Source organism: Ranitomeya variabilis, chromosome 1, assembly GCF_051348905.1.
Source record: "Ranitomeya variabilis isolate aRanVar5 chromosome 1, aRanVar5.hap1, whole genome shotgun sequence".
In the NCBI taxonomy this organism is placed as follows: domain Eukaryota; kingdom Metazoa; phylum Chordata; class Amphibia; order Anura; family Dendrobatidae; genus Ranitomeya; species Ranitomeya variabilis.
Window position 1 is genome coordinate 316,924,107 of NC_135232.1, and position 10,853 is coordinate 316,934,959.

A 10,853-nucleotide genomic window follows, 5' to 3' on the forward strand; every position below is an offset into this window, starting at 1 on the left:
ATCCGTCGGAAAATAGCGGTCCGTTGTGCGGAGAAAACGTTCAGAGGAACGTTTTTTCTGCACGTCTGAAAATTGGTCAGCGACGCATCCGGTGCTGCCCGTCGTCGGCTATAATGGAAGCCTATGGACGCAGGATCCGTCGCTGACCGTCACACACTGGAATCCAGCGACGTATCACGTTTTTCCCCTTTGAGCATGCCCAAAAGGATTTTCAGATCCGGGAAAAAGTCTCTCGCTCTCTCTCTCTCTCTCTCTCTCTCCCTCTCTCTCTCTCTCCCTCTCCCTCTCCCTTTCTCTCTCTCTTTTTTTTTTCCGGGAAATTTCTCCATTGACATTGTGGCAACAACACAAACGACGCATCCGTCATTACACTGGATGCGTCACACACGTTTTTCACTATTTTCGTGACGTCCGTCAATACGTCATTTCACTGCACAACGACGGAAAGCAGAAGACGCAAGTGTGAAAGAAGCCCTCACCTGTTGTCATCGTTCTGACTTTAAAGGGAACCTGTCACCCCCCCCAGGCGTTTGTTACTAAAAGAGCCACTTTGTGCAGCACTAATGCTGCATTCTGACAAGGTGGCTCTTTTAGTTCTTGTTCCTGCACTAATGAAATAATCGTTTATGAAATTTGTCCCTTATACCTTGAAATCGTCCCCGGGGCAGGTCTTTCCCCCCTAATACAGGCGCACCACAGCCATGACTAAGGCCCTCTGCGCCGGGCGTCGCCTCCTCTTCCTTTATTAGCGTCCCCGGCGCCTGCGCTGTAAGTTCGAAGGGCAGCACAACTGCGCATGCCTGAAAAAAAAAAAATTACAGCGCAGGCGCCAGGGACGCTAATGAAGGAAGAGGATGTGGCACCCGGCGCGCAGAGGCCCTGAGTGACGGCTGTGGTGCGTCTGTATTAGGGGGGAAAGACCTGCCCCCAGGACGATTTCAAGGTATAAGGGACAAATTTCATAAACTATTATTTCATTAGTGCCAGGAACAAGAACTAAAAGAGCCACCACCTTGTCAGAATTCAGCATTAGTGCTGCACAAGATGGCTCCTTTTATGCACAACATAGCACAGAAAAAAAAAGGGGGAAAACCATTGATTCCATGGTTTTCCCTTTTTTTTTTTTCTGTGATGTGTTGTGCATAAATATGTGATTCTTCAGAATTTTTTTTAGTCTTTGCCTGATGAAGAGACCTGAGTAGTCTCGAAAGCTTGCAATTTGTTACCATCTTTTCAGTTAGTCATTAAAAGGTATCAACCACTGAGGACTCTCAATTCTAAATATTTTTTTATTCTCCTCATACATTTTAGCCAAGGTGTCTCTTTCTCCTCATAGACTGTAACTTTTTTCCCTTATACATTATCTCCACCTACATTATAACCGTGCTGTCTCACTCCTCGTACATTATAACCGTGCTGTCTCTCTCCTCATGCATTATAACTGTGCTGTCTTTCCTTGTACATTATTACTGTGCTGTCTCTCTCCTCGTACATTATACCCATACTGTCTCTCCCCGTACATTATAACTGTGCTCTCTCCTCGTACATTATAGCTGTCTCTCTCCTCGTACATTATAGCTGTCTCTCTCCTAGTACATTATAACTGTGCTGTCTCTCTCCCCGTACATTATAACTGTGCTCTCTCCTCGTACATTATAGCTGTCTCTCTCCTCGTACATTATAACTGTGCTGTCTCTCTCCTCGTACATTATAACTGTGCTGTCTCTCTCCTCGTACATTATAACTGTGCTGTCTCTCTCTTGTACATTATAGGTATACCATTTCTCTCAATAGCACTTCTCGCTTAGTCTTTCTGTCATCACTGTCTCAATCCCTCCTTTATTTCTTTTCACACTTCTCCATTTCCCCCTTTACCTCTGTCTTATTGGCTATTAATCTTCTGTCTCCCCCACTCCTTCCTCCATTTTAACTGTAGTTACTTCAGTAAACTCCCCATATGTGCTTTTTCCTTGCTCCACCCTCCGTCGTCTTTGGTTTATATTCCTGGCTCATTCCTTTATTGTCCCTCTTCTCTGTGTTTTAATTAACTTCAGTTGTTCCCCTCTTCCTGGTAAGCATTCGTGTCAGAAACAGATATTCAGAGAAATGTTTAAGATTTTTTCGAAGTAGAAAGTAACAATCAATCCTTTGTTTCCATGCCTGGGGTCACATGGATACTCAGCACTAAGGCACTAATTCTGGATATTCATTGTTTGCTCTCTGTTGAGTGATATTGATCCATTATTGTTCTTTAGGATATTTTAACAGCTCCCTGGGGGTATGTTTCCACGTTCAGGAAACGCTGCGTTTTTGACGCTGCGCAGCGCTGCAGCGTCAAACAAGCAGCGTCCAGATGTTCCTGCATAGTGGAGGGGATTTGATGAAATCCTGTCTCCACTATGCGTGGAAACCCGCACGCGGCGGCCCTGCGACTACGGACATGCTGCGCGTCTTTTCAGATCGCAGCATGCCCGTACACCTTGCGGGGACGCAGCGTCCCCGCAAGGCATATCACAGGGCCCTATGGGAGAGAGCGATCATCCCGGATGTGAAGAGTTAACACATCCGGCATGATCGCGTCCCATTAAGGGGGCGGGGCTTAGCGCCGAGCGGCGATACCGCCGGCCATCCTGACCGTGGAGACATAGCCTTAGGGTATGTGTCCACGTTCAGGTTTGCTTCAGGCTTTGGTCAGGATTTTATGCAGGTAAAATCCTGACCAAAAATGCACCTGAGGTCACTGGCAGGTCACCTGCGGTGTTCCTGCGTGTTTTGCTCATTGTAGCAACATGCTGCGTTCTGAAAAAACGCAACGCATGTGCGTTTTTGCGGGAAAAACGCATGCGTTTTTTAATGCACAGTGGAGATGGGATTTCATTAAATCCCCTCCACTATGCTGTAACATCTGGACGCTGCGGCTCAGCGCTGCGTCAAAAACGCAGCGTTTCCTGAACGTGGACACATACCCTAATAGAAATCCATCACTTGGGACCCGATTCATAATTGCATTTACTCCTGTTTTTTTTATAGAGTATTTGGTGTGTTGCAATAAATCCACTTTTCCATTTGCTCTTTTTTTAAGTCTATTCTATTTGCATGTTTTTTGTTATATTTTTTGTTTTTTCTTGCCACTGTGGGCGTGGTTTCCCGATGTTTCAACTTGATTTGTCTTTGAAATTTGTCGCATGAGTACTCCAGTTGTACCATGGAGTGATTATACGCAAGTCAGTCATTTTTGCAAGACTTTATAAAACAAGCAACTATTTTTGCACCAAAATCTATTAAAAGACAGAAAAAAAAACATGTTTTCTTTATGCAAAATTCATGAACCACATGTGTCATGTTGATGAATTTGAATTTGGCACAAAAACGTCAGTGCGTACCACAAGACAAAAAAAGAATAGTAACTAAAAAAAAATTCAGATGATGAATCGGTCCCACAATTTGTTTCCTGATACCATCTTCTGCTTTAGCAACACTAAACCCGGTCCTATTTCAGACTCCACAGGCACTCCTAACCGCAGTCACATAAGGGCTGATTAATTATGACTGGCTTTGCTCATGCTAGTCTTAAAGAAGGACTCGCTGAAATACAATGTACTGAATCCATTAAGAAGCAGCCACTTAATGAATCCAGTGCATCCTCTCTGTGGTGTGCAATGTACTTGAAATGTTACTCCTGTCAGGGACTGGAGTACCATTTCAGGGTATGTTTCCACGGTCAGGAAACGCTGCTTGTTTGACGCTGCGCAGAGCTGCAGCGTCAAACAAGCAGCGTCCAGATGTTCCAGCATAGTGGAGGGGATTTTATGAAATCCCGTCTCCACTATGCGTGGAAACCCGCACGCGGCGGCCCTGCGACTACGGACATGCTGCGCGTCTTTTCAGATCGCAGCATGTCCGTACACCTTGCGGGGACGCAGCTGTTGTGAATTTGGATTCTGGGCTCCCCCGGTGGCCGCTTGTGGAATTGGACTTGTCATCCTCTTTCCTGTTTCACCTGATTCCATCAGTAGTGGGTGTCGCTATTTAAGCTCATTTCTCTGGTGGTTTCTTGCCGGTCAACAATGTTATCTGATGCCTCTCAGTGCTTGTTCCTGCTTCTAGACTACTACTAGATAAGTTGGACTTTTGTCCATGTTTTGTTTTGCCTATTTGTTCCAGTTCACAGCTGAAGTTTTGTTACTGTGTCTGGAAAGCTCTCGTTGATCAGGGATTGCTACTCTGGCGTTATGAGTTAATGCCAGAGTTTAAGGTAATCTCTGGATGGTGTTTTGTTAGTGTTTTTCTGCTGACCATGAAAGTATACTATCTGTCTTCTGCTATCTAGTAAGCGGACCTCAAATTTGCTAAGACTATTTTCCTGCTGCGTTTGTTGTTTCATCTGAACTCACCGTCATTATATGTGGGGGGCTACTGTCTTCTTTGGAATATTTCTCTAGAGGTGAGCCAGGTCTTATATTTCCCTCTGCTAGCTATTTAGGTCTTAGGCCAGAGCTGGGCATCTAGCGATAAATAGGAAATGCTACCTGGCTATTTCTAGTTGCGCGGCAGGCTTAGTTCATGGTCAGTATAGTTCCATCTTCCGAGAGCTTGTCCCTCTATAGGCTTGCTATGATCTCTGCCTGCAGAGATCATGACAGTTTGACCGGCCCATAAAGTGTTAAAGACCCAGGTTGAGAAAGGAGAGTTATAAGAAGTCTGCTGAAATTTTTTTTTTTTTTTTTTCCTCCAGTCTGCCTTGCTGCAGTCTTTTCTCTCTCTCTCCTAATCTCTGTATGCTCTGGGTGCACCTGACAATAATGGATCTCCAGAGTGTAACTGCGGGTTTGAATAATCTCATCACGAAAGTACAAAATTTACAAGATTTTGTGGTACATGCTCCGGTATCTGAGCCGAGAATTCCTTTGCCGGAGTTCTTCACAGGGAATAGAGCTAGCTTCCAGAATTTCCGAAATAATTGTAAGCTTTATTTGTCCCTGAAGTCTCGTTCAGCTGGAGACCCTGCTCAGCAGGTTAGGATTGTGATTTCCTTGCTCAGGGGTGACCCTCAAGATTGGGCCTTCTCATTGCCAGCAGGGGATCCTGCGTTACGCGATGTGGATGCGTTTTTTCTGGCCTTGGGCTTGCTTTATGAGGAACCTCATTTGGAACTTCAGGCAGAAAAAACTTTGATGGCACTATCTCAGGGGCAAGACGAAGCTGAAGTTTTCTGCCAAAAATTCCGTAAATGGTCTGTGCTTACTCAGTGGAATGAGTGCGCCTTGGCGGCAACTTTCAGAGAAGGTCTCTCTGATGCCGTTAAGGATGTTATGGTGGGGTTCCCTTTGCCTGCAGGTCTGAATGAGTCCATGACAATGGCTATTCAGATTGATAGGCGTCTGCGGGAGCGCAAACCGGTGCACCATCTGGCGGTGTCTATGGAAAAGACGCCAGAAAGTATGCAGTGTGATAGAATTCTGTCCAGGAGCGAGCGACAGAATTTTAGACGGAAGAATGGATTGTGTTTCTATTGTGGGGATTCTACTCATGTTATATCAGCATGCTCTAGGCGTACAAAGAAGCTTGATAAGTCTGTTTCCATTAGCACCATTCAGTCTAAGTTTATTTTGTCTGTAACCCTGATTTGCTCTTTGTCATCCATTGCCACGGACGCCTATGTTGACTCTGGCGCCGCTCTGAGTCTTATGGATTGGTCCTTTGCCAATCGTTGTGGTTTTGATTTAGAGCCTTTGGAGACTCTTATTCCTCTGAAGGGGATTGACTCCACCCCATTGGCTAATAATAAACCACAATACTGGACACAAGTAACCATGCGTATCAATCCGGATCACCAGGAGATTATTCGTTTCCTGGTGCTGTATAATTTACATGACGATTTGGTACTGGGATTGCCATGGTTGCAGTCTCACAACCCAGTCTTGGACTGGAGAGCAATGTCTGTGTTGAGCTGGGGATGTAAGGGTATTCATGGGGACGTACCTTTGGTTTCTATTTCGTCGTCCATTCCCTCTGAAGTCCCTGAGTTCCTCTCTGATTATCAAGACGTCTTTGACGAACCCAAGCTTGGGTCGTTACCTCCGCACCGTGAGTGCGATTGTGCCATAGATTTGATACCGGGTTGTAAATATCCAAAGGGTCGTTTGTTTAATTTGTCTGTGCCGGAACATGCTGCTATGCGGGAATATATAAAGGAGTCTTTGGAAAAGGGACATATTCGTCCATCTTCTTCTCCCTTGGGAGCTGGGTTTTTCTTTGTCTCAAAAAAAGACGGCTCTTTGAGACCATGTATTGATTATCGGCTTCTGAATAAGATCACTGTTAAGTATCAATACCCATTGCCATTGCTTACTGATTTGTTTGCTCGTATAGAGGGTGCTAAGTGGTTCTCTAAAATTGATCTTCGTGGGGCGTATAATTTGGTGCGGATCAGGCAGGGGGATGAGTGGAAGACCGCATTTAATACGCCCGAGGGCCACTTTGAGTATTTGGTCATGCCTTTTGGTCTTTCTAATGCCCCTTCAGTTTTCCAGTCTTTTATGCATGATATTTTCCGCGATTTTCTGGATAAATTTATGATAATATATCTGGATGATATTCTGATTTTTTCTGATGACTGGGACTCTCATGTCCAGCAGGTCAGGAGAGTTTTTCAGGTTCTGCGGTCTAATTCTTTATGTGTGAAGGGGTCTAAGTGCGTTTTTGGGGTCCAGAAAATTTCCTTTTTGGGGTATATTTTTTCTCCCTCTTCCATTGAGATGGATCCCGTCAAGGTGCAAGCTATTTGTGACTGGACTCAGCCCTCCTCTCTTAAGGGTCTTCAGAGATTTTTGGGCTTTGCCAACTTTTACCGCCGATTTATTGCTGGTTTTTCGGATGTCGTTAAACCACTGACTGATTTGACCAGACAAGGCGCTGATGTTGCTAATTGGTCCCCTCATGCTGTAGAGGCCTTTCAGGAGCTTAAGCGCCGTTTTGCCTCTGCCCCTGTGTTGCGTCAGCCTGATGTGAATCTGCCTTTTCAGGTTGAGGTTGACGCTTCGGAGATCGGAGCTGGGGCAGTGTTGTCGCAGAAAGGTTCCGACTGCTCCGTCATTAGGCCTTGTGCCTTCTTTTCTCGCAAATTTTCGCCCGCAGAGCGGAATTATGATGTTGGGAATCGGGAGCTTTTGGCCATGAAGTGGGCGTTTGAGGAGTGGCGCCATTGGCTCGAGGGGGCTAGACATCAGGTGGTGGTATTGACTGACCACAAAAATTTGATTTATCTTGAGACTGCCAGACGCCTGAATCCTAGACAGGCGCGCTGGTCTTTATTTTTTTCTCGCTTTAATTTTGTGGTGTCATACCTACCGGGTTCTAAGAATGTTAAGGCAGATGCCCTTTCTAGGAGTTTTGACCCGGACTCTCCTGGTAATTCTGAACCCACAGGTATCCTTAGGGAGGGAGTAATTTTGTCGGCCGTTTCTCCTGATCTGCGGCGGTCCTTGCAAGAGTTTCAGGCGGATAGACCGGATCGTTGTCCGCCTGATAGACTGTTTGTTCCGGATGATTGGACCAGCAGAGTCATCTCTGAGGTACATTCTTCTGCATTGGCAGGTCATCCCGGAATTTTTGGTACCAGGGATTTGGTGGCAAGATCCTTCTGGTGGCCTTCTCTGTCACGAGATGTGCGAGTCTTTGTGCAGTCATGTGACGTTTGTGCTCGGGCCAAGTCTTGTAGTTCTCGGGCTAGCGGACTGCTGTTGCCCTTGCCTATTCCTAAGAGGCCTTGGACACACATCTCGATGGATTTTATTTCAGATCTGCCTGTTTCCCAGAAGATGTCTGTCATCTGGGTGGTCTGTGACCGTTTCTCTAAAATGGTCCATTTGGTTCCTCTGCCCAAGTTGCCTTCTTCTTCTGAGTTGGTTCCTCTGTTTTTTCAGAATGTTGTCCGATTGCACGGTATTCCTGAGAATATTGTTTCTGACAGAGGTACCCAATTTGTGTCTAGATTTTGGCGGGCATTCTGTGCTAGGATGGGCATAGATTTGTCTTTTTCGTCTGCTTTTCACCCTCAGACTAATGGCCAGACCGAGCGGACTAATCAGACCCTTGAGACATATCTGAGGTGTTTTGTCTCTGCTGACCAGGATGATTGGGTTGCTTTTTTGCCATTGGCAGAGTTCGCCCTCAATAATCGGGCCAGTTCTTCCACCTTGGTGTCCCCGTTTTTCTGTAATTCGGGGTTTCACCCTCGATTTTCCTCCGGTCAGGTGGAATCCTCGGATTGTCCTGGAGTGGATGCGGTGGTAGAGAGATTGCATCACATTTGGGGGCAGGTTATGGACAATTTGAAGTTGTCCCAGGAGAAGACTCAGCGTTTTGCCAACCGTCATCGTCGTGTTGGTTCTCGGCTTTGTGTTGGAGATTTAGTGTGGTTGTCTTCTCGTTTTGTCCCTATGAGGGTCTCTTCTCCTAAGTTTAAACCTCGGTTCATCGGCCCTTATAGAATATTGGAGATTCTTAATCCTGTTTCTTTCCGTTTGGACCTCCCTGCGTCCTTTTCCATTCATAACGTTTTTCATCGGTCGTTATTGCGCAGGTATGAGGTACCTGTTGTACCTTCAGTTGAGCCTCCTGCTCCGGTGTTGGTTGAGGGTGAGTTGGAGTACGTTGTGGAGAAAATTTTGGACTCTCGTGTTTCCAGACGGAAACTCCAGTATCTGGTCAACTGGAAGGGTTACGGCCAGGAGGATAATTCTTGGGTCAATGCATCTGATGTTCATGCTTCTGATCTTGTTCGTGCCTTCCATAGGGCTCATCCTGGTCGCCCTGGTGGATCTGGTGAGGGTTCGGTGCCCCCTCCTTGAGGGGGGGGTACTGTTGTGAATTTGGATTCTGGGCTCCCCCGGTGGCCGCTTGTGGAATTGGACTTGTCATCCTCTTTCCTGTTTCACCTGATTCCATCAGTAGTGGGTGTCGCTATTTAAGCTCATTTCTCTGGTGGTTTCTTGCCGGTCAACAATGTTATCTGATGCCTCTCAGTGCTTGTTCCTGCTTCTAGACTACTACTAGATAAGTTGGACTTTTGTCCATGTTTTGTTTTGCCTATTTGTTCCAGTTCACAGCTGAAGTTTTGTTACTGTGTCTGGAAAGCTCTCGTTGATCAGGGATTGCTACTCTGGCGTTATGAGTTAATGCCAGAGTTTAAGGTAATCTCTGGATGGTGTTTTGTTAGTATACTTTCATGGTCAGCAGAAAAACACTATCTGTCTTCTGCTATCTAGTAAGCGGACCTCAAATTTGCTAAGACTATTTTCCTGCTGCGTTTGTTGTTTCATCTGAACTCACCGTCATTATATGTGGGGGGCTACTGTCTTCTTTGGAATATTTCTCTAGAGGTGAGCCAGGTCTTATATTTCCCTCTGCTAGCTATTTAGGTCTTAGGCCAGAGCTGGGCATCTAGCGATAAATAGGAAATGCTACCTGGCTATTTCTAGTTGCGCGGCAGGCTTAGTTCATGGTCAGTATAGTTCCATCTTCCGAGAGCTTGTCCCTCTATAGGCTTGCTATGATCTCTGCCTGCAGAGATCATGACACGCAGCGTCCCCGCAAGGCATATCACAGGGCGCTATGGGAGAGAGCGCGATCATCCCGGATGTGAAGAGTTAACACATCTGGCATGATCGCGTCCCAGAAAGGGGGCGGGGCTTAGCGCCAAGCGGCTTCGCCGCTGCGGCGATACCGCCGGCCATCCTGACAGTGGAAACATACCCTCAGGCATGAAAACACACCAGTGCTTCTGCTGAACTTGCCAGTAGCAATGCCCTGGTTTCTCCCCAGCTCTGAAACAGTTTTCTGGAGTAACACCTTTGATGAATTGAGGCCAAAATCTTTGCTGGCACTGTGAACTCCTGCAGAGAGTGCTATGGTCAGGATCATACTGTCACAATGACAGCCCAGCCCTGCATTGCGTCATTGAACATGGTTCTTACAGAAAACATTGGGGGGACCAATGACAATGTAGAGTCAGTATGGGTAAATATACATGGTGATGGCAATAATGGTAAGTTGCTATTAGCCTCCTAAGGCTATGTCTCCACGTTAAGGCTACGCGGCGGTATCGCCGCAGCGGCGAAGCCGCTCGGCGCTAAGCCCCGCCCCCTTAATGGGACGCGATGGTGCCGGATGTGTACAGTACACATCCGGGATCATCGCACCCTTCGCCATAGGGCCCTGTGATATGCCTTGCGGGGACGCTGCGTCCCCGCAAGGTGTACGGACATGCTGCGTTCTGAAAAGACGCGCAGCATGTCCGGAGTCGCAGGGCCGCCGCGTGCGGGTTTCCACGCATAGTGGAGACGGGATTTCATAAAATCCCCTCCACTATGCTGGAACATCTGGACGCTGCTTGTTTGACGCTGCAGCGTCAAACAAGCAGCGTTTACTGACCGTGGAAACATACCCTTACAGAGCTGCACAAGTAGAAGATGAAATGCTGCAACAAATTCCTTATTATGGGGTTTAATAAACCCGCACCCCGCCTCACGTCACTATTACGTCGCAGGGCTTTTACCATTAGTCACCGTATACTGGATAAGAAAGTACCAAAAAGATTTAGCAGAGAGAAAACTAGGAGACAAGAAGCCCAATAGGGTCTTATACGATGGTACAGATAAATAAGAGATGTGGAACCACTCACCTGGTATGGTTGCAAGCTAGCAACATGTAATCAGTATATATACAGCTGCCGCAAGACACCGATCAGAGAAAGACCAGAAAAATAGATGTGCAAGCTGGTGGTGTATTTCACTTGCGCTGCTGATAACACTCAAGACGGAAGTAAAATCCAAAAATTGTAATATTACAGG